The 26,194-nt window shown below is 35.1% G+C and overlaps 1 long non-coding RNA gene across 1 annotated transcript; it reads left to right on the top strand.

Moving 5' to 3' along the window:
• Positions 1–1,483: 1,483 nt before the first annotated feature.
• On the top strand, positions 1,484–25,571 carry LOC121733830. The gene is made up of 3 exons (XR_006036620.1): positions 1,484–1,626; positions 17,636–17,641; positions 25,561–25,571. It is a non-coding gene; the product is annotated as an uncharacterized LOC121733830 (long non-coding RNA).
• Positions 25,572–26,194: the final 623 nt, after the last annotated feature.

Below are 26,194 nucleotides of genomic sequence, written 5' to 3'. Positions count from 1 at the left end.
AATAAAAAATTAATAATTTTTAGTTGTAAAAATATTGTATTGCAAACAAAAAGCAAAAATTCGTTTTATTATTTGAAAGTACTAGATAATATACTTAGTAGGGACGTCAACATGATGCTCCACCCTCGGTACGCCCATGGATAACAATTACTTGTCATTAGATTCAGGCGGTTCAGCTACCTTTTATATAGATGCTTACAACCAGAACATAGGGATGAAAATGTCCAGCCTGCTTTTGACTGTCCCTCATTGCCTTACCTATTTTATTTCTACGTTATAATATGCTTGACTTACAACAATTTTAGGATCCTTCTATTTCATCTTAATATTAATTTTAATCAAATTATATATGGTATACTAATTTGTTTTCTATTTGAGTTTCTGAAGTTTTATAGTCTGAACAAAAGTACAGCCTTCAGCCTGTTTCTACCTGCTACATGCTACATTAAACTGACTCGTTTAGTCAATTTCTGACATATCAGTATCATTAAAGACAGCACAATAATAACTTCATAAATCGATAAACAACATCGATTATATTATTCGTTTGGCTGACGTGTGTGTGCGGCATTATGTCCGAATGGCAGCATTGTATGTCAGTCAGTGCCTCGGCAAATGACAGCAAGTATTATGGACTTTATTTTTAAGAAAATAAGGTACAATATACCAGCTTGGCGGTACTACTTGTATGCATTGTCGACTTTATCCCTATAGTAATAGGTCTCAATATGCGGTATGCTTGTCGGTACACGAACACTGAAATTAGCCCGATAAGGCAACTAACGCTGCATACGATATGGGATGCAATTTAAATGTGGAGTTTAGAAAATACTCAATTTGTAAAAGGCATGGGATTTTACAAGGGACGAAAGTACAGTTATAGAGACAGCGGATATTTCCGGCAACTTTATTCAAACATTTTCCGATATTTTAACTATCCCAGCATCCGTAGCATGGTTACAGTAGAAATACGAAAAGCCGCGACCGACAAAAATTCAATTAAAAATATTATGCCACAACTATAGTCTATGTCTAGTCATAAAGTGGCATTATATTTGATTTTTTGTCGATCGCGGCTAGCCGCGGTAAAGATTGGAACGGCACCTTCAGTTTATCTCCACTGTTTGTCTATACTTTCATATTTCTACTGCAACCATGCTACGGGTGCTGATGTCTTTTCTTAAAACTTAACTAAAGTATTTTAGTAAGAAATTTCATCGAAACCAGTTCAAAATTTAGGCATTAAGAGGTAGCAGACAGACCTAGTCATATAAGAATGTTTTGGCGCGTGGAAAACATTGTCAATTACCACATTGTCAGGATGTAAGACGTAGGCTACATCTGGTAACTGGTAAGATTGATGCGAAACTGAACGTCTAACCAGTTGATTGAGGGACTGATCATTTCCTTATTATTTACTTTATGTCGTCAGTAACCTACGCCTAAACGGGCGCCTAGACCTACAATAATATTGAACAATATCACGTATTGCGTAATATTATTGACTGTCTAGGGTTGAAATTGAACATCGCGCGCTGTCAATCTAATTATTGTCAAACAAGCTGTTCAATAAAATTGAAACGTAATATTGACTATAAAATGGCTCGTCTAGGCGGCCGGTATGGTGTTAAATAGCTGGTACTGTTTGAGTCGCGCAGGTGTGAAACGGAAATATATGTCAGTCAAATGAAACTTTGCAAGAAAATGGTTTGAAGGACTAAGAGGATACACCAGGGGCGAGAGATATTGAAAATAGGTATTTGAAAATGTATTGCTGTCTCACCAATCTCAAGTCTCCCACCGCAGAGCGCGATAGAGACAACACGACAAAAGTTCTAATAAAAGAACAGAAAATCTTCGATTCGTTGTCCGCTTATTCCTGCTCCAAAACTTAACCGATTTAAGTACTTTTTTATTAAGAATTAAAGCAAGGCTTGAGCTGTGTTGTTTTATTTTTTTTTTGTATATTTTAGCCAGTTTTATTCTCTGGGTGTTTGGACACAGAGGAAAATCTGGCCATTGTTTTGGGTTTTTGGACGTTCTTATCTTTTTTAATAATAAAATTATGAAAAAAGAAAACATAGGGACATGCTAATAGTGGCCATAGATATTCAGGAAAAAAATCATAACTCTACCGGCAAAAAAATCTCCTCTTAAGTTTAACGAAAGCAGCGCGCGCCAAAGCGTCCTTGCAGGATTGTAATTTGTACCACGTTATGTGAGACATAACAAAGCCTTTTCCTGTTATGGTAACAAAATCTTTGCGGAAAATCATCGTATTGAATTGCTGACAGAAATCGACAGATCAAAAACATCACAATCAATTTGAATAACGTGATAACTATCATAGACAAAAACATATTGGGTTTGATAGGTTGTTGTTGTAAGTAATAGATACTGGGAAAACAAATTACTAAGTATTTTTTGTTCCGACTATTATTAGTCCAAGTTATATACAGTAGGAAAAGATCTATGCTATAGGTTGGTCCCAAAATAAAGTCATTCTAACCTCAATTTACTAAAAGTCATATGTAATAGTAATGTAACATTTGTAACGAAAAAAGTAGGTACTTAGTTTCAAATATAAAAACTTGAGAGGTGTCAACTTGACGTCAAGGGACACCCGAATAGGACGAAGTTACTAATTCTTATGTTCAAAAAAACCTGTATTACATACATATTATATACTCAAAAAAAATATTTAAAAAACACCTTCTATTGACGCCCAGGAATACTATCAACGCCCTCTGCCCCTACCATGCAGGTAATAAAAAAGTTTCGAGGTCAAATATCGTTCTGTCTAGCCTTCTTTACGCCGAACGCGCGATAAGGAACTTCTTCGACTTTTAGGAGAAAATTATTCGAGTACCTACATAAAGAATACAAAATGTTAAAAAAAGATTATAGAATTTAGATCTCAGGATGGTAAACACTAAACATACACAATAACTGTTAACTCCTAAAAATCATTACCTCTACATTAAGCGTTAGTGGTATAAAATGCTTGTAAGTTTCGAAATTTATAGAATGAAAGCTCATAAACACGCATAATATTACAATTTTATACAGAGAGGTCGCATTATGGTTAAAACTACCGGACCCGTTCAACTAATGAGTCAGTTCGGTTAATTTACACAGTAAAGTTTAGCCGTTAAAATATTTTACGGCTAAAATATCATTGGAATGTTTTTGTAATGCTCTTTAATTCCATATTCGAATTTCGTGAGCTCGATTCTACCTTCGATGACGTTTCGATGAAGGTTTGGCTCATAAGTTGGTTGTGAGAATAGCCGCAACAACTGCAGACTTAGTTGAACTACGAATTTACACTAGAATAAGCGTGTGATTACCAGTGCTTGTAAGCATCATTTTTCTTTATGGCAACTTTATCGGTCTTCAAAAGAATAAAATTTACGAAATTCGTTGAGATTTAGTCGAATTTTGAAAAAGGCACTAATCAATAATAAGAATTATTTCATACTTTTTAGGTCATTTTAAGAATATTGTTTTTACGGGTATTTTTTGTTAAAAAATAATAATATACTATGTGGTGATCAAGCATTTCTGTTGCTTTCTCTACATTTAATATCGCTATTGCGTTACTACAATCAGAATCAACAACGGCTTTAATATCTCGTTTCTCTAAGTGGAGATGCATTAAGCCAAGCGCGAGGATTCCTGGACCCTCATTATTTCGACGCCAGCACGAGACCTTGTTAGCATTTTATTGAGTTATGCCTCTGTATGAAATATGTTTAGAAGAATTGTATGTCGAGTGTAGTACACTATGAAGACAACGCCTCCGTGGTTCAGTGGTTTAGAGCGCGGCTCTTGATTCAGAGTGGGTTCGATTCCCGCGTTGGAAACATGTTATTTCCAAGTTTGGTTAGGACAATGCGGACTGATCACCTGATTGTCTGATAAGTAAGATGAAGACATGCGTCGGATGGGCATGAAAAATCGGTCCTGCGCCTGATCTTTCGCCAGTCGTGTCGGTCTTCCGTTCCACTGGGTTTATGAGAGTAAAGGAATCGAGAGTGCTCTTGTGTACTGCGCACACACTTGGGCACTATAAAATCACTCCTGCGTAACAATTCTGGTTTCAATGAAACCGGCCACCGTCACCGAAACCGGTGTGGGCAGTGGGAGTTATTATATTATATGAAGACAGAATATTGCCGTCAGCCGTCTACCTTTTTGACGATTTTTTGACCCCGCCCCTCCCCTTGTGGTAAGATATCAGAAGGTTAAATGTATAATCATCAATCATCCATACTATAAATGCAAAAGTGTGTATGTCACTTGTCTGTCTGTCTGTTACCTCTTCACGCCCAAACCATTGAACCGATTTTGCTGAATGGTTTGGAGATACTTTCAGTCCCTGAGAAGTACATAGAATACATTTAATCCCGGTGAAATGAACGGCTCCCACGCGATAAACTAGGTCATCTAGTAATATTATAAAACACCATAAACCGTTATAAACAAGTTATCTATACTAATATTATAAATGCGAAAGTATCTCTGTCTGTCTGTCTGTCTGTCTGTCTCGCTTTCACGCCAAAACTACTGAACCGATTGTAATGAAATTTTGTACACATATAGTCTAAAGCCCGAGAAAGGACGTAGGCTACTTTTTAACTGGAAAAAGGGGTTGTAAGGGGGTGGAAATGCGTAAATTTGTTCAAATTAAGTTAGTTCCAAAAATTCAAAACAGATGGCGCTAAGAGTCATTTACATCGCGCTATCGCTTGCTTTTAAAAGTTTCTATAAGATGTGGTACCATCACAAATTATATTTTACGATTCTTTAGATTGTTTTAAACGATTTTCTATAAGTCACTACTCAGTACTTTATCTATGCAGTATGCAGTGACGTAACCTTAAACCTATGAATGATAAATTATAGCTGTTTATGGGTAAAGTGTAAAGGTAAATAAGCTTTAAAATTTGGCATAAATAAAGTTTAATTTAAAATAATGAAATATTATGTGCTGTTTTTGGGTATTTTGATTTAAGGGGTACCAGGGTTTTAAAAAGCTTTTAAATTTAACGACAATTTTGTTGACACCGCGCGCTATAAACTGAAGTCCACGCGGAAGAAGTTGCGGGCAACAGCTAGTTACAAATATGTACTTAAAGTATTACGTAAAAGAAAACTAAAATGTTATCATTGCAATTTGCATCCGTTTGAAAGCTAAGATGATATAGACAGCGCCAAACTTGGGGTCCCCTTACCTCTCTATGTGAGATTAATCAGGGATTCCTAGAACAATTTTTTTTATTACTGCCAAGCAAATTTTTTGTGAGTAGCTTCATTTTGAAAATTTGTTCTACGGAACCCGGGGACTAGATTCAGTAAGGTTTGTTTGAACCTCCTTCCTTTCCCAAATACCTTGTCTAATTTGTGGACCCCTTATTTTAAACTCAAATAACACAAAACAGTCATGCTGCTTGATAAAAAAAATCCAAAAAGGTAAGAACACTGACATAAAATAGCACAGGTATAAACTAATTATTGTCTCATGCCAGGATCCCGAGGTTTATTGTCCTGGCCAGGATAGCTATGAATCAGCCTTTAATCTATAATTAAGAAATAAGTTTAAAACTTTTTACAACGGCCATTACTCGTTCTCAATGGTATGTTTGTTACTCATTAACTTTTCAAGGCTTTCGCTCCTAAAGTCCTAATAGTTTATTGCCGCAAAGAAATCGTTGTTTTAAAATCGTTAATTGATACGCTTTTCTTTATTAAAAAAAAGACGGGTTGCACTCCGGGAGTGCCGGCAGAAGTGAAAACTTGATTATTAACTTTGTGCATTATTTTTTTTAACCCATTTTTTATGAAAATCGATTTTTAGAAAAATCTATTTTTTTAATTAAGTAATCGAAACCCTTACACTCAATTAAAAAATATCGACAATCAAAAAGAAACAATCGATTCTTCGATCAATCGATTTCGATGTTACAACACTACTCTCCAACCGTCTTACGGTTTTTCGATCAGCACGAGAATCTGACGCGAGTTTAACAGTTTTTACCTGCTCAACGCCGCTAAAGAAGTTTTCACTTCAAAAATTAAAATCCCACTAATATTATCTATACTTCTATACTGATATTATAAATAGGAATAGTTTGTTAGTTTGTTTGTTTGTTTGTTTGTTTGAACGCGCTAATCTCAGGAACTGTTGGTCCGATTTGAAAAATTTTTTTCAGTGTTACATAATCCATTTATCGAGGAAGGCTATAGGCTATATTTTATCACGCTGCGACTAATAGGAGCGAAGAAATAGAGGAAAGTGTGGAAAAAACGGGGTGAAATTATTTGAAAGGGCTTATTTGAACGCGCTAATCTCAGGAACTACTGGTCCGATTTGAAAAATTATTTAAGTGTTAGATAGCCCATTTATTGAGGAAGGCTATAGGCTATATTTTATCACGCTAAGTCTAATAGGAGCGAAGAAATAGAGGAAAGTGTGGAAAAAACGGGGGAAATTATTTGAAAGGGCTTATTTGAACGTGCTAATCTCAGGAACTACTGGTCCAATTTGAAAAATTCTTACAGTGTTAGATAGCCCATTTATCGACAAAGGCCGTCCATGGGCTATATTTTATCACGCTAAGACTATTAAAACCTAAGAAATAGGGGAAAATGTGGAAAAACGGAGGGAAATTATTTGAAATTGCTTATTATCTTAAGAACTACTGGAGCAATTTTTATGTTAATTGGCAAACATGAAGAATAGACCACGTGAATGGACAAAGGCTATTTTTTGCGGAAAAATGTACGGTTGCGTGAAATAAAATCGTAGGAAAGTCAATTCTGTACATTGAATATTTTTGTACAATAAATTATAATACTTAGGATGTGATCTACTATGCTAACGCGGACGAAGTCGCGGGCAACAGCTAGTAAACTATAATTAATGCGAAAGTGTGTCTATCTGAAACGCACAAACGGCTGAACCGATTTTGCTGAAATTTGGTATGGCGATACTTTGAGTTCCGTTTTCCGGCAAAGGGCATAGGATACTTTTTTCCAGAAATATATATACGGTTTCCCTCATCATCTAGTGAATTATAACTCAACAAAGCTATATATGAACGTGGGTGACATTGACGGGAGCGCTGCTGGTAAAGGCGCACTGTCAAACACATATCAAAAATGACGTTTTTCTATTATAGAAGCGTTTAGTTCCTTTTCTCGCCACGTTCATATAAAGCCTTGTCGAACTGTATAATGAACTGGTGAATATTCTTATTTTTTTAAGTTTAGATGAACTTGCCAAAAAACATTAGATGCCGAACATTATTTTTAAAACACACAATTAGCATGTTAGTTCTGTTTAAAAATAGGAAAGGCCTTATTAGCAGATTGCTACAAGTTATAATTTAAACACAGGTACAAGACACACGTTTTTTAGAAAAAACGTGATAATAATATCAGTTTTATGATTATTCATGTATTTGAACGCAGGTGATCTGAATTGTTGTACCATTAGGCCTTTAGCTTTTCATTACACTTATCTGCAAGTTTTATCTTTTGTCGCCACATTATAAGCTTATCACAATATCACATACAGCGTTATATTGTATCAAATCCTAATATTTATCGATTTTACCATAGTAGGTACATAGTTTAAACTTTAAAGTACTTTGATGCTTTGCTTAATGTATCAGTAATCAGACATACTAAAAACTTTAATATTATAAATGCGAACAGCGAAAGTGTGCCTGTCTTTGTGTCGTTCGCTCTCTATTTCTCTATCTTCTAACTCTTCTATATTATATTCGCTATCTATATTCTCTATCTATTCACACATAAAACGCTGCACATAAAATTTAATATGCAGCCATACATTAAGTTTCAGAAAAAGATATAGCAAAGTCTGTATCCATAAACAATTCCTATGCGAAATTTTCCAAATTTCCGCGCAACAATTTTCCAATTATCTACTATCTAGTTCATTAAAATTTCCTATTGCTGTAGCCCTAGCACGGCCACCAGTAGAAATGCGAAAGTATGGACAAACTGTGAAGATAAACTTAAGGCAGATTTCCGATCTTTTTTCGTTCCCAAAAATTCAATTAAAATGCCACTTTAGTCCTAAAAATTCAAATAATATCCTACTCTATGACATATACTATAGTCTGTCATAAAGTGGCATTTTAATTGAATTTTTGTCGGTCGCGATTGGCCGCGGTAAAGATCGTAACGGCACCTTTAGTTTATGTCCACAGTTTGTCTTTACTTTCGTATTTCTACTGGTGGCCGTGCTAGGGCTACTGGTGTTGATGATGATGATGAATAGAAGGTTCGAAACAGCAATATGAATGTGAAGGAGCTAACCTAGCGTACTCAAGCAAACTCTGTCTTAGAGCGGCCCCTTGAGGTACTCCAATTCCCAGAACCATACATGAATATGATGAAACTACGAACTGCCACAATTTCACGATCAATTTCTAATTAGTCGTGATTTAATAGGAAATTAATAGCTAAGTTAATGATAGATACTAAGAAGTTAATATTTTGTTAAATTTACTGTAAGTATAAGAAAATCAACGTACATTGTAAATTGCCAGTGACACTAATGTGCAAAGAACTTAACTACGTATAAGGAAAATTGATTTAGACAAAAATCGTAAATTTACAATTGACTAATTTTCTTTATTCTGATGCGACAATCAACATTTTTATTTACGAAAAATCTTGAAAGTGGTTGCTAACAGAGATAGAAAGGATTTCATATTTTGATTTGATGGTCCTAAAACCATCTATCATTGTTCTATTTGTAGGACAATGTTACTCTTAAATTATGTAACTATTAACCTACCAATATACAAAAAAATCAGCTGGTTAGGGTTCCATTTTAGGGTTCTGTAATCAACAAAACTTGGTTGAATACCGTAGTACTTAGTAGTACCGTTTTAGGGTACCGTAACGGAACTGAAGCTACTCACAAAAAATTAGCATGATAGTAATAAAAAAATGTTCTAGGGCTCCTTGACTATAAGCCGCCATGATGTCAAACATTAGCTTTGTCCACACTGTGCCTTTTTCTGTTCGTCAAGGGCATGCGTTATAGCGCAGTCAACAGCGAACGTGAGACATGCCCGCGACGCATGCCCTCTGACCGTATCCAAAACTCCAAAAATAACAATATTGGCGTTGCTTTCCTTGACGCATTCAATTATTGAATGCGCCAATATGAAAGTTGATGACGAAAATGGAAGATGAAAGTGCACTGTGTGGACATAGCTATTAAAGTTGTATAACGGCCGTTCCCAATATTTATTCTATCTCTGGTTTTGCCCTACTAGAGATAGGAATAGCTCACAATTGACATAAAATATATGTCTCTAATGTCTAATGTGAGCTATTCCTATCTCTAGTAGGGCAAAACCAGAGATAGATCAAATATTGGGAACGGCCGTAAGCCCGGTGATACAGATAACATTCGGTCTGCAAGGATCGTACGGCATTTTAGAAGTTCGGTGACCCTGTCATCTAAGGTGACATAGTTACTGTCTTTTGTGATTTGTCATCATCCACATCATAGGACACCAGTTCATTTCGGCCACGTGTAAAATAAAGCTTGGATGACGTTAAACAGACAATTTACAATATGGCGGTCTCAGTTTTAACTTGGCCACTCGTTAACCTCGCCATGTTATGTCAACAGTGCCGACCTAAGCATAGTGTTAAGCAGATTACGAAACATTGGTTTATTTTTAACTAAACAATGGTGGAACAAATTAAAGACTGAGTGTAACTAAAGTTTTTGACATTGACCAAGACACCAAAGTATAAAATTTAAACAGTGTCAGTGTCCATAAAATTAAATTCTTCTTTTATATAAGACTCTTTCAAGTTCTAATAAACTTTCAAACAAAAGCTTACTAATTTAAATGTCAATATCAAAATGTTTTAATAAATTATTTTCAATTAATCATAAATTAATAATACAAAGACAGCAATAAAATTTGCGAATAAATTCCTTTGTTTTGTGTTATTCAACTAAATTAATAAATAAGTTATGCAAATTTTAATGCAAAGTATTAGAAAGGATAATAAATTAATTTATTTTATTGTGAAATAACTTTAAAAATAATCTATGTGGTAGGTTGATGTTATAACAATTCCAACCTTTGTAAGCTTATGTAGGAGTTAATTAATGATAGATATAAAATCTTTTATTTATTACCTTTTTTGCAAAAGCTTAGAGCTAGCAAATTTATTACTGGCTTCTATTCAATATCCATAGTCCATACTAATACTCGACCCTGTTACGACAAAACAATGCAACCCGGGTTGCATCGTTTTGTAACAGTATAAGCTAAATTAATCTACTTGATATAAGCTTTGTATCGATAGAACCCACAAAATTCACGACAAGTTTTCGAATAGAATATTCTATTTTACATTTTGCTGTCCCGACGCTAACGCTAAAAAGTTTTAAACTCATTTTTTAGTTTGGTGCTATAACAGGGCCGTACTATAAAGGGTATTTTTATATTGCGCACATACGTGGGCACTATAAAATTACTCCTGCATAGCTAGCCTGGTTTTAAACTTGTTGATAGTGCCAATTAAAATCTGGTTTTATTTCAACCAGCTCCCTCACCTAAACCATACTAGCATTTATCCACTAGACAATAAGAGTTATTATTCTCTGAACTGTCGGCCCAATTTTGCCGCACTGTATATTATATGTACGTGTACAAGTCATATATAGGCCAAGTCAGTTACGTGTCCAATAGCTGTCAAAGTGACTTGGATGTGACTTGTCGAACGTCGAAACATATTGCTATTTGGTACAGAAATGACATTATGTTTTATTACTTTCTTTTTTGCGGAGACAGAAATGATGTTACAAGGAATTTGAAATTCGTATTTTTTGTCTTAAGTCGTACTTATTTTGATTTTAATTTTTACTTTTTAATGTATCATACCGAACATAACTAATGGTTGCTCAAAAATAATTCAGTTTTCTGCAAATATACTCTCTTTGTGGAAACTCAAAGTATACCAAATCGGTTTAGGGGCTAGCGACAAGGGGTGAAAAGACAGCTAGTTTAGATACTTCATTTATAAAATTATAACATTAGTAGAAATTACTCAAGGACGGTCCCAATAATCGACCAAGTGCGAGTCGGACTCGCGCACGAAGGGTTCCGTACCATTATAGAGCAAAATTAGGCCAAAAATTGTGTTTTTTGTAGCCCCCTTAATTTTTTATTTTATTTTAATATTATTATGAAATATTAAAGTACACAAATAACTAAGGACTTTGAAAAAAATGTAAGTACCTACCTGTTGCTATTATTGATAGGGAAATAATAAAACGAGCGAATAAAAAATTATTTTGCGACTGATGATGAACATACTGTTTTAATAACATGAGCGCCTGAGTGGTATTAATTTGACTAAGCGAAAGATAAACTAAACTAACGACTAATATTGATTTATATTTATCCTTTTTATCGTGTACTCAAGTTTCCAACTTTCTACTATTTATTTAATAAACATTATTACGTCGCGTAATAATTCAATAAATTTCAATAGCATAATCGCACAGCTACTATTCGCTTAGGGCTTACAAAAACTATGATTAGGCTCCCGTCTACTGTCTACAACTTGATGTTCCATCCTTTACTACTAACTGACATTCCGCATGATGAAAACCTGCAGCACTTTTATATATTATCCATTGCGCATTGCAGTCTATTTCATGGAATCTAGGGTAGAAAATAACACGCAATGGTTAAGTAGTAACTGTAAAATCCCCACATCAAAGCGTTCAAGAAACAAGTTCCCAGACTACATGATAACACTAATTTAGATCTCGGTAAAATAAAACAAAGATTGTTTAACATATTGCAATGTATTCACATAACTCTGTATAAAGATAAATCCAACATCAATGGCTCAATTCAAGATGAACAAAAGATAAAATCTTTATAATACATTTATTTCGTAATTATATACTCATGACTTGTTTTTTATTAAGGTGTATTAAACAAATATTATTTTATTATACAGTATTTTTTTAACTTAGATTGTCGAATATAACACTGTCAAAGTTTGAACTATGCGCTCTGCCAAATCAACGGGATCGCGAACGTAATTTTATGACTCGAACTTGTCGAATCTGATTTTTTTTAAACTGTCTATATACACACTTATGATTCCTCTAGCACTGCAACTGTATCTGTAAATTAAGTCAAAAATTAGAAGACGCCCGCAACTCCGTTGCGCCAAAAAAAAATTAACTTTTCAGCGGTTTGGGTATGAAGAGGTGACAGACACACTTTCGCATTTGTAATATTAGTATGGTTGCTTACTTTTCCTTTATTCAATTGTCCAAAATTTTTATAAAAAAAACTCTTCGTCGGTAAAAAAGGATACATTTACTGGGAACGAGGGAAATCGTTGAAATACGACTGTTATCGGCGTACTACGCCCAAGGGAACATTAATTACTATTAAATCTATGATCGTGTCCACATTATATATATTATCTATTTCCTTACCGGTTTTTAATTAAATTATCTTCATAATGGAGTCCGGCAATAAAAATTACATTAAATATATTATAATAAATTAACATAGTTTATTGCAAAGTTGAGTTTATAAATCGCTGGTTGAGCCTAAATTTTATTCAATCAGAAACGATTTAAAAAAGCTAGTAGAATATCATCCTCGTTATGGATACTTTTAAGATATTCGGAAAAGCAGAATCTAAATTTTATTATATTAAACAATTTAAAGAAGAGTCATCCATCCTTATACAGTTTATTTAAATTTTTAACAGAAAATATCGGAAATAAACAATTTAGATACAGTAAGCTATAATGGCAACTTACTTTAACCGAAGTACCGTTGAGAAAATTGATTCCTAGACAGTTGACAGACAACCTCATTCACAATAGACATAACTACTTTGGTCGGGTAATGTCAATTCAGTGTTAATAATTGTGATCTGTCGGCTGGGTTTCACGTAACGCGAACTACGTAGGTCCTCTGCCTAGGAATCAACTTCTCTGATAGTACCTACATCTAGATATTTAACCGAATTATAAAAAAAATCATTAAAAAATATTTGGGCTACATATTTGCTTTAAAGAACCAACATACTATACCTTCTAAGGAACCAACGTCCTACAAGATGCAGGTGACCTTGAGATGTCATTGAGCTATTGACAGCTACCAATTCGCAGTTATTTTACCTACAAAAGGACCTTTTTGCCAAGGACATAAGGACCATAATAACCGCAAGAGAATATCAGACCTGAAAGGACTCTACATAATAATATTACGAAGACGAGTTTCATTTTTTGCTCTCGTATTCGTTTTTATGTGTAATGGCCACTTAGTTCATATTCATTTAGCATTTTTGAAACTGCAGTGTAATTAAAAATGAAATAAAAATTGCATATTTGGAAAAAAATGGAGGATTTTCTGAAAAACATATTCCTTTGCAGAAATAAACTAATTAAACATTGATTAACTCAAAAATGTCATACGAATTTTGAAGAAATGTACACACAAGGCTGTTTTGGCGCGTGGCCAGAATATAAATTGACGCCGCCATATTGTAAAATGGCACTTTTATAGATTAAGTTCTTTCACTGTTAATCCTGCCGATGTCAGCCAAGTATAATTTTAAGTGTGGCCGAAATTATTATTTTTACAGCTCTATAAAGATGACAGATGACAATGTCATCTATGCGCCAAATCATCCTTGTAAACCTGCAGGAGACGCACAAAAACGACCTGCATAATATTGTCTTTTGACATTCTATTGCAAAATCCAACATTCAAGAGCATCATGTCATATTTGGAGAATATTTATTACAATACAACATTCCTTAGAATTACACTCCATTCAACATTATTTTACCTCTACGATGATCCTTATAGTTCCACCTTAAGGATCAGTTTAATAGAGACTGGTAGAAGTATACAAAGAAATAGCGTAGTTTGTCTGAAACGGCCTAATTACCCGTGTGTGGTCCGGCCGGAATGCGAACCACCTCGAGCTAACCCCGCCAGTATCATGATCATGAGCTATAGCGAGCTATCACATAGAGTAGACAAGTTACGAATAAACTCTATTACAGACATACAGTTATGTAACATTTGTTAAAACAGTCAAAATTGTTGCGGTTTCTTTCCGACTTCCAAAAAGGGGAGGTTATAGATGTTCGGCTGTGGATTTTTTATCTTATTTTTTATTGTATTCTAAGGGCGGATTCGACCAAACTGGAGTAAAATTTTACTCAAGTATAACTGTCTTCTAATCTAAGAGTAAGCTGGTTTTGCGTTTTTCCAACTTCTAATCCAAGAATGAGGTAATTACACGGGAGTAAATATTTACACGGGCTAATTTGGTGGAGTAAATATTAAACTGAGAATAGTTGCACAACAGGGTTCAACTGTCACGGTCGGTGTCATTGTGAACTATAATTGACATTTTATTTCATACTTTTTGAGTAACTTGGTAAAATGCAAACGATAATACCCTAGAGTAAATTAAAGGAGTAAAAATATTCTCATGATAGTTATACTCGTGTAACTTCAAGTTTAGTCGAATCGGGCCAATTGTAAAATATTTTGAGGAAATTTATTTAATTAAAGATGATCATGACTCATGACTCTCATGAGCTTATCTCATAGAATATTAAATAAAAAAATAAACTCAATATTTCCACAGAAATAAAAATAAAAACAAAATTTTGTGTGTCTATCTACTACATCTTTACCAATTACATCACCACCAGAACCAATTATGGCAATATTTGGAATAGGAATACTTTAAACTCTGGAAAGGATATTGAATAGACTTTATCAACGAAAAATTTCTGGATTCCTGGGCGGCAAAACTAAATATTAGCGCAAGAAAAAAGTCCAAACATCTATTTAATATTTTAATTCGAATTCAAACTTTCAATTCAGAGAAGATTGAGATGTTTAACATGACCTCGTAATTAATATTATGTTATGTTCATTGTGTTGTCCGAAATTCGATACGCATACTCAGTGGTCCAGTAGAGCTATGGACCTCTATCGTCAAGAATCATCTAATATACTTGTTAAATCGGTGCTCAAAACCAGTGATGTTTATCATACACCAATTAAAAAGCTATAAACTATATATACATTAATAATGTCATTGTTATTTATAGCTTGGCCGTAGATTCAGTGGCTTTGATAGACGTATTTAAAAATAGGTGGTGAGAATTAAATATTTTACTATTTTATTTGACCAACGGCCTTTAAGGTTAACAACGCCGATTTTGGCTTTTATTAAAATAGAATCAGCATTTTGTGTTTACCGTGTCTGGGTAAAATGAGAGAAGGTGAGGAAATAATAATTATTCATAGTAATCTATAGGAATCGAAAGGTGTCAGTTGTCATGCCAAAACTGCTAAATTTGGTGTTAGCTATAAAGATATCATGAATGTCGGGAAAAATGTAGAATAATATGTATTGAAATTTCAACACGACGTAGAACAATTTAGTAGTCTGTGTAAAGTAAGTACAGAATATGACTAGTTTAATAGTATTTATTTGAAATAAAGACATTCAAATAGGCATTTACACAAATACACAGTGTTTACAATAATAATATGAAGAATCCGCTATCACGATAAGTTATCTTTGTACGATAATATATCACAAGATGATAATATCTAACTCTATATCTAAACTGGGAGATTTATTTGCATAATATCCATAAAAATACAAATATTCGAATAGTTTAAAACTCGATATATTATGGAAAAATATCAAATCGATGATAGATTAATGTTAGTAAATGCATATTTCACAATAATGTTAATAATAATTTTGACAATGCAAGTACATCTTCTGTAAATTTTAACTCAGACTAGTAAGCTGGATAGTGTTATCACTTCTTGACTCTGCTAAAATCTGAACTGTGTCAAATACTTATAACTACAATCTAAAATCTAAGTCTACAGTCTACCAGATATTTTTCCATTTATATTAAATACTAGCTGTCCCGGTGAACTTCGTGTCACTTTAAAACCTTCCCTGGACTTCTACGAATATTTTAAGACTAAAATCAGCCCAGTCCGTTCAGCCGTTTTCGTTTTAGCGCGACTAACACAATTGAAAATCCATTTTTATATATATAGATTATAATTTTGTTGTCAAGTTTCTAAATGCAAAAATTACTATTTTAATATTATAGTTAGTCAAAATCATAATATTTGAGTATTCTTTATTTATTTGATTCGATTTATCTATAAGTACTTCTCAAAGTTAGCGCGTACTTACGGCAAACGTCTCAATTTCGAATCATAGCTCTCATAGACTCTATTATAAACAAAGTCGTTTTTCCACCTTTGTAGATACCGTTATTTCCTACTAAATACTTCATAACTTTACTTCCTAGACACTAATTTGAGTCTAAAATCGAATTAAATCAAATGCCAGACGATAGAGACAATTTTGTCGCCCGTACGGCATAACTGTATACTATATTTATTTTGGTAACAGTAAGATGTTTATCTTATTTACAAATCGAACACTACCGCCTGATAAGTCTCAACAAAGAGGTTCTGGGCACGAAGAGCCAGATTGTAATCAACTAATTGATGCCTTAACAATTTCAATAGACGAGACCTGAGGCGTACATCACGGGCACCGTTAGATAAACATAGATCTATCTGTACTAATAAATGCGAAAGTGATTCTGTCTGTCGCGCTTCACCCGTAGAATTTGATGGAGTATGGTATATAGATACTTTGAGTCCCGGGAAAGGACATAGGAAACTTTTTATCCCGGAAGAATATACGGTTCCCACTTATAATTCTGTCTGTCGCGCCTTAACCGCAGAATTTTGATGGGTATGGTATGAAGACACTTTGAGTCTCGGAAAAGGACATGGCTTTTATTAGGAGTTAGGACAGTCAGCTTCAAAACTAGAAAAACTAGATCAAAATCGGTCCACTCGTTTGGATAATGAATGCTACGATGCCACGGCCAGACATACACATAGATAGACAAATACGGCTTATATTGTCGTTAATATCTTTTTGTCGTCAGAGGTTAAAAGAAGAAAAAATTGCTAATATTTCAAATGAAAAGTAAACAGGTAAGGTATGAAATCAATGACAAATAATACGCGAAAATCGGAGAATACTCGTAGAACATTTTACAGGTTTCACGCCACGATATATCGCTCTCTACGAGTCTTATTATCTGTGATGGATATTAATCATAATTTTCACTGACTATAATAGGCGTTGTGTGTGGCCGTGGTCAGCTACTGGAAAATTACCCTGCGACATCCAGGGGTAATGGATTTAAAACTGCTCAAGAAATAATCACTTCCTGCTCAAAATAGTTTTCACATTTCGGGCCGCTTTCCAAACAATTGTTCTGAACGAGTCTCGTTTGATTAACGAACGAGCTTTAGGAAATTGCAGTCGTATAATGGTGTAGTTTAACTAGATGTTGCCCGCTGCTGTGCGCAGAAATAAAACTTGTGTTCCTCGCAGGAACCATACTCATACGTGGGAGAGCCATGCTTCGGCACGAATGGATCGGCTCGACCGGAGAAATACCACGTTCTCACAGAAAACCGGCGTGAAACAGCGCTAGCGCTGTGTTTCGCCGAGTGAGTGAGTTTACTGGAGGCCCAATCCCCTACCCTATTCCCTTTCCTACCCTCCCCAATTCCCTTCCCATCCCTACCCTCCCCTATTACCCTATTCCCTCTTAAAAGGCCGGCAACGCACCTGCAGCTCTTCTGATGCTGCGAGTGTCCATGGGCGACGGAAGTTGCTTTCCATCAGGTGACCCGTTTGTTCGTTTGCCCCCTTATTGCATAAAAAAAAACATTTTGTCACAAATTTGCCCCTTTTGAGTCTCTTCAAAGTATCGATAACCATACTTACAAGTGAATTCAATAATATAAATGCGATAGTGGATCAGACTGTCTGTTTGTGACCTCTTCACGCCTGAACCACGGAACCGGTTTCGATAAAACTTGCTATAGAGATAGTTTGAGTCCTTCGAAAGGATATAAGATACTTGTCATCTCGGAAAAATGTACGAAAATAAAAACTGTCTCATGTCCTTTCCAGGGTCACAATTCACAAAGTCCGTCCCCGGCAAAAATAACTAAATCCATTTAGTGGTTCAACATGAAGAACAGACAGAATAGGCATTCGAATTTATAATATTAGTACGGATGGTGTAAAAAACTAATGGAAACGAGCAATGTTCTCTTTTTCGGCAAATGTCATTAGTTACCAAATAATAATAATCATCAAATTATGTTTTGTGGGAAATAATGTTCAGATGGAAACAAAATAAGTAAGGTTGTTAATGACCAAGATAATTCTTCGAATTGATTTTATGTTTTGTTGTTTGTAAATTTTTGGCACTGGGTACCTACATCAAAGCAGTTTTTTTAATTCTTTAAGAAATTGGTTAGTTAATAATTGATTCACAACACTTATTACGGCCGCACATAGATAAATTTAATCCTATATCTTTAAACGAGAAATTCTTGTATATATGTATATATAAGTATATAATTAGAATCTCGGAATCGGCTCCAACGATTTTCATGAAATTTAGTATTAGGGGTTTCAGGGGCGATAAATCGATCTAGCTAGGAATCATTTTTAGAAAATGTCATTTTATTCGTGTTTTATCGAATACCGAGCAAAGTTCGGTCAAATAGCTAGTTAATACTTAGTAGATCTGTGTATTTCTAGATCCAGAGTAATTATTTACTAATTATAAAGAATTAGACATTGTATTGAGAGTCGAGACCACTCTCTCAAGTCTCAACTCTCAATACTCTCAACTTGGCACGCAACCACTGTCTATAAAGAGACACTACAAGGCGGTAGCATGAATTTTAAAACGGCGCGTCAAACTATCTTTGTCGATTCATACTTTGCATCTCTATAGCTATGTCCACACTGTGCACTTTCATCTTCAATTTTCGTCATCACTATATTGTCATTTTTGAAGTTTGGATAAGGTCAGGGGGCATGCGTCGCGGGCATGCCTCACGTTCGCTGTTGACTGCGCTATAACGCGTGCCCTTGACGAACAGAAAAAAGCACAGTGTGACAAAGCTTATAGTATTCTTCTCACCTCAAATCTATTGCATATTCCTATCAATGTGATTTTGTCTCTCAATGCATCGATGCATTAATTCCAGTTAGTCTATATTCTTCTCTCCTCTATCTCATGTTTCCGTCCCAGTAATTTGGTCTCCCACAAGTCATCGCGGGTCAATCAGGAGTCAGGACTTGTCTAACTGGCCAGTATAATGACGGTTCCACTTGCCCTAATTGAAACAATTGCCTCTGATTGCGGACTTGTACCCCGATTCTTTTTAAATTCCAAAGTTAAAGCTTTGATTCAGTCCGAATTTTTTTGAGTGCTTAGTCAAAATATATATGCCAGTTCCGATAGCGAAGTAAGATGTAAAAAAATATGTGAAATTGACATAATGCATCGCTTAAAGTGTCGATTTGACTAAGCACTTTGCACTATATTCTCATATTATAATTTAGATAAAAATCAAACCACGGTTTTATAAAGTTTTGACGAATCATCAAAAAAAGAAATATCTACAAAAAACCGCCGCTTGATGTTGGTTTGACATTTCATGAAAATTCCATCCTGTAGTTTTTTCATAGATAGGCTGCATCAAAACCGCGTCAAAGTCTTATCAATGATGGATCAGAGAAGCAGAATTAGGGCACTGTTTATAACAACTAACGAGAGTCCGCTGTAGGTAGTTTTATTGGTCGTATAATTTTATTCATGGAATTATCTGGCCCCAAAATTTTATATCTTAATAATTGTAATATTCAAACAAGTCGCCGGGTGTGGGGCACACCGGCGACCGACCACAGCGACTGTTAACCGACTTCCAAAAAGAGGCGTTTACTTTCAACTGTTAAGTACTTATTGTCATATCTTTACGTTAGTAAGTTGCATCTACAAAATAATGCCTGCACCGGTTTTGGTGAGAGTGATTTGATAGTGCCCAAGATTTTTCACAATACACAAAATTTTCATAAGCCAGTGGGACGGATGACGGACACGACTGGCAAGGGGTCAAGCAAGACTGAGAGGTCTTACGATCCCCTAACCTATTCCCTTCCCTACCCTCCCCTATTACCCTATTCCCTCTTAAAAGGCCAGCAACGCAACCCGTTTGCTCGTTTGTCCCCTTATTTCATAAAAAAAAACCCGTGAATTCCCGTAGCTCTGCCTAAAGCGGAAAGTAGGGACACTCGTTGGGGGCCTCAATGATAGAAAAGTTCGCGCGTTTCTAGGTTTTTTAGCCTGAGCTTGGCCTGTCCCCACCTATTTCTTTACCACTGCATTTTTCTGCTTCCATTAGATAATTAATATAAATATTACATGACAAACAAACATACAAAAGCGTTAATCCGTTAAGCGACAGATCTATTAAGGTGTTCCTTCAGGCAGTTTGGCTGATTACAGCGATTATTGAATCATGCATCTGCCAAGAGTTAGCTTTTAAAATGTTGTGCTATTATTTATTATGTTTCTTTATGAAAATAGTTTAATTAAATATGTTCAGCATATTGAAGTAATTACTGACTACTGGAATCTAGTTACTCTAGCAGAACATTATGTATGATGTGTCTATAGTAAATACAAAAGTATGTTTATGTACATTGTAATTTGTACAGTGTTACCTCATCTTTTATGGCTTAACCTTTTTTTAGCCAATTAGAAATTTTAAAATAAAATGTTGTTACTTGTTTGATTTCTTTTTTGTGGCGGGACATTTAAGTACAAATTACAACACGATGAACTAATTTATGAGCGAACGAATTTGCTGGCATTTTCAATTGCCTATCTAGTTAATAGGGCTTCCTTACTATTTATATCAAGTTAAAAATTACTTCCAACTAGCAGGAACCAGGGTACGAGACCACTTCTTTACCTTTTGTCCTCCAAAGAGGTAATTTCAATTTAAGAAAATCTTTTCATCTTAATCACGCGCACACGGCGCAACAAAATAAATTCAGCATAAAGAATGAAGACAGTTTGTCATATTTTTATTGCACCCAGAATCACAATAACGGCCTTCTGCGCCATAACAAATAATTTCACCAAAAATAACTTCTAAATGAAGAAAGTCTTTGATCAGAGATTGTTCTGGGAAAATTTAATTATTTGTATGATCTCTGGAGTCTGGACATGTCAGCGGCGGCGAGCGAATTAGTCAACTAATGACGTACATTCCTGACATGTGCCAACTAATCTAGTTGCATTCACCTGCTACTTGTAAGGGGGCTAGTACCCCTACTAATAAAAATCCTACTCAGCATGTAAGGATAACTTTACAAAGTCTGCTGCTGTCTGGCACGTTTAAAAAATATATGACAGGCAAAGACAGCGGACCTGTCATAGTTAAACGCTGTTTAAAATATTTTTACAAGCAATATGGCAAACTCTCTTTACTCATAGCAGTAAGAGGGTTTGCCAAGATGCTTCCTATAATTTTACCTGGAAATTCGGAAATAAAATGGTTAATTTGAATTTTTTATATAATTGCTATAAGTTAAGAAACATTAAAGGCCTGTTTCGCCACTTCCTGATAAAGTGCCTAATGGGCTATTCACAACTTTTTTGACAGATTGTCCATACTTGATCTGTCAAGTTAATTGGTGGATAGCCTTATCAGGAAGTGGTGAAACAGGCTCTTAATGTCGTGTCAACACCATTAAATTTAAGTTTAGAAATCTCATTAAATGCAGCCGTATTAATAATTTGGACCTCTATCAGCTTTTTGATAGTAATAATTATTATTATGACTTGAGTTGAGTCACAACTCCTTTACTATCAGTCAGTCATCAAAATAAAGTACAACAATTTGTCTGCAGTATTACAATTCACACATTTTTGTCTGAAATATTGTGTAATTATTAAAATTAATTGTCATGTGTAACGAAGCGTATTCAAGTTAATTTTAACTCGGACGTGTTATAACTTACAAGTTAAATGTAAGATAATGATGAGAATTAATATTTGTGATTAAATACAATGTTGACTACAGTTTTGTTTTATTTATATAATATATTTTTTTTTTTTTATAAAATAGGGGCAAACAAGCAAACGGGTAATCTGCAGATCGAAAGCAACTACCGTCGCCTATGGACACTCGCAACATCAGAAGAGCTGCAGATGCGATGCCGGCTATTAAAATTTATTACACATATACAATACGATCTGTCCGTCTGTCTGACCGTGTAATGTGTATATCTGTTCATATCATCGTAACGTAACGGGTGGACCGATTTTGATTCAGTTTATTTTTTTGTTCGAAAGCTGACATGATCGAGAGTGTTCTTAGAAACAGTTCATCATCATTATTCATCATTTTTTTAATTACTTCATTTTATTTCTTTTAAAACTGTCTCCACTAAATTATTTATTTTATATTTATCAGCAAAATATTTCAAGTGATAAGTACTACTCGTACCATCTGCATCAGTAGAACAGTGCAATGGTAGGTTGTATCGACAAGATTAATAGAAGTCAACATAAAAAAGACAGCACAGAAACAGGTATTAAAACTGTCATCTAAATCGCTCAGTATATCAGAACAAATCGCTTGATAAAAACATTACTGCTGCCCTTCATAAATAAACAGCCGTCGGCCATTCCGACGGGTTCTATAAACGCGTTCCTTACTTGATGCGCTCGCATTGAGATAGGGTTTGAGACACGTAGAGTCTTCATATAATAGTCGGACTAGTTGAGCCAAAATTAGTTTATTGCGCGGGAACTGTAATAAAAAGTAACCTATGTCCTTTCCCAGGACTCAAAGTATCTCCATACCAAATTTCAGCTAAATCGGTTCAGCGGTTTGGGCGTGAAGAGGTTACAGACAGACCGAGACGCATACTTTCGCATTTATAATTTTAGTGCGGATTGTCACTCTATCACACTAATATCAGAGTAGACAGTAGTTATGTCTATTGTGCTAATATAGAGGCTAAAGTTTGTGAGTGTGTAATGTGTATGTTTGTTATTAGTAAAATATTCTTTACGCTAAAAGTCTTACGGATTTTGATCAAATTCGCCATGGTAGAGTCAAGTTTGACCTGGGGCTAAAGGCTTTGGATCACCTTTTGACTTCTTTCCACACGCGCATGCATCTTCCTTCAAAGAAATTATGCGTATAAGTGATATAAATTATACACAATTTATCAAAGACCATAGTACTATTTTTAAAGAGAAAATCGTAATATACCTCTAATACAAAAATCGTGTTTTAAAATATAATATTGTAATTTATAAGAATTTCCTAGTTAATATTATAAATGACCAATGTAATTATTACTTATTTATTTTCTCAGAGACCTTGGTATAAATCCTTTAATCATTAAGACGGATTTGAAGTGGGTAATAAAACTGCAATAGCTGCATAAACTTTAAACATAATAAATTGCATCCTTTTCATAAAAATGTAATTCTTAGCCTTTAATCAAGGTTAATAAACATAAGATTGCTAGCGAGCACGTAGATAATTTATAACCGACTTCCAAAAAGGAGGCGATTATATTGATATACAGTTTTCGAGGTAAATAAAGCCTCTTATTTTTCCGTTTGTTAGATTAAAAACAAGTTCATTTAGAGTATATCGTATAAAATTATTGTAGGAAACAGCGCTATAAGGCTTATTTAACACGTGGACGTGGAAATAAATACTGTCATTTCACTGTCCCAGCAGTGTCCTTATCATCGAAGTACATATTTTATATTATTTTGTTATTCGTAGGTATATATTAATTAAGAAATTACCCTATTTAAAGAATAGCCATAATAGGTATCAAAATAATATAAAACTTACTTTAGCGGCATTAAGAGTGAGCTGCTTTTCCTGACCTCAAGTAAATATTGTAGTGAGTGTAGTGGCACAAAGATCCTTGTATAAGAGATATTATATCACTTATCGATGTTTATCCATACATTTTAGTTTACCAACTTCGTCGTAATTAGCGATGTCAACTTACGAGTAGGTGAAGCCTCCGAGTGGCCCACAAAGTTTTCAAGAAGAATCTAATTACGCTAAGATTAGTATTTCGCAAGAACGCGGCCATTAATGTGGTTTAACTTCTAAGGCTCATCAATATTACATAACATAGATGTATATGGTATCGACAAGTTATTGCAACTTCCCGGCGAAATACGGGAAATACATACTTCCCTACATACCAACGAATAATAAATATTTTAGAAGAGTAACTGAGTCATAAACAGTTCTATAATGCACACTTAGTTTGGCAACCTAGGTGTGCATTTCTTGGAATTTTCAGTTGGTTGTCCAAGTCGGCTATGCAATTTTCGTTGCCTCATATTAGCTACGTTTTTGAGCGGTCTAGACTCTAGTGCAGGGGTCACATTGTGTGCGGACTAAGCATGATGATCTTCGTTCATCTTAGGACTTCAACATCTCTAGGATTTAATGTCAATATCTCATTAGCTTGCACCAATATTTCATTCCAAACTTCAGAGAGATTCATTCTTATCTCATCTCATTAATATCTAAATAAATACCTTTGTAATTTCCGTAATTAACTTGGTTTTTTTTTTACAAAAATGTGTGGACTCGATGGTCATTTCATGTCTTAAAAGTAAACCCCACCCCGAGCGAAACAATTTTTTTTTTTTATGAAATAAGGGGGCAAACGAGCAAACGGGTCACCTGATGGAAAGCAACTTCCGTCGCCCATGGACACTCGCAGCATCAGAAGAGCTGCAAGTGCGTTGCCGGCCTTTTAAGAGGGAATAGGGTAATAGGGGAGGGAAGGGAAGGGAATAGTTGAGGGTAGGGAAGGGAATAGGGTAGGGGTTAGGGGATTGGGCCTCCGGTAAACTCACTCACTCGGCGAAACACAGTGCAAGCGCTGTTTCACGCCGGTTTTCTGTGAGAACGTGGTATTTATCCGGTCGAGCCGGCCCATTCGTGCCGAAGCATGGCTCTCCCACGTATAAAAATTGGTGACCCCTGCTCTAATGTATTCTAGAGTTATCATTATATACTTTATTATATTCTACTAATACTTACATCATTTATTATCAGAGTTAATCCAGTCCATCAGAACGTGACGAGGAGATGCGATACATTTTTAAATGAGCCCTATAACTTCAGAATCTCCTCACTCCTGTGATTTTAACAAGATCTCATAAATTACTTGTACAGTTTAACGTGTATCCGAGCTATACCTAAGCACTTCACTAAATATTTAAGTAATGTACGTAAAACCTGACTACAATAAAATTTAAAGATAATAGTGAAAACAATGTAGAATTTAAATATCTTTTTGTAGAGCCTTAAAATATCTCCAAGTATTTTGCATCCATTAACATGATTTTGAATGGCCTTACACATTCATTACAAAAAAGGAGATTTCTGGTAATTACATAAAAAATTCGCCACAATGTACCAATAAATCAGCGAACACCGATACAGAATTAAACAATCGGTATTCAATGCGCACGGATGTCAGAGTCCATGGCCCCGATTCTCAAACCTCGTATTTCGTTTCGATCGCAGTGAGATAGCATGCGGCTTGGCCAGATCGTTTTCTTTATCTCTTCCTAATAAAATCGCTAATATATGAAATCGAAATAAGCATACTGTAAACTCGAAGTTCACGTCATGCCATGTCAATTTCGTTGGCAATTTTATAAAGAAGATATAAACAAAACTTGTTCGCGAAGCCCGCATGTGCGCACTCGAATGAGATAACCTAAACGCCATGACACTTAGCGATGCGTTACGTCAAATCCCAAACGTTTTTGACTAACTTCGCTATCCAAACTGGCAAACGCATTTTGATAGGCCAGCGATCGAGATTCGAAGCTTCAGAATCGAGGCCGAGCACGGTAAAAACAAGAAAAAGCCACCGGCCAACCAGTTATTACACTAATCGCCGATATAATTCCCGAGTCAACTTAAACACAGGTTCCTCGCGGGCTGCGGATCGAAACGCAAACATGCCGGCCGCTTTGATAGCGCGGGAAGCGAACGTGCCGGCCACTAACGCGGTTTTAAATTTTTTACATTTTTTAGGCCTACCTCTGGGTCTTTCATTTTTCTCGCTCCTGCGCCACCTGCAATTAAAAAAAATGACTTCTAAG

Source organism: Aricia agestis, chromosome 14 (assembly GCF_905147365.1).
Source record: "Aricia agestis chromosome 14, ilAriAges1.1, whole genome shotgun sequence".
NCBI lineage: Eukaryota > Metazoa > Arthropoda > Insecta > Lepidoptera > Lycaenidae > Aricia > Aricia agestis.
This window is presented reverse-complemented; position numbering and strand designations above follow the sequence as displayed.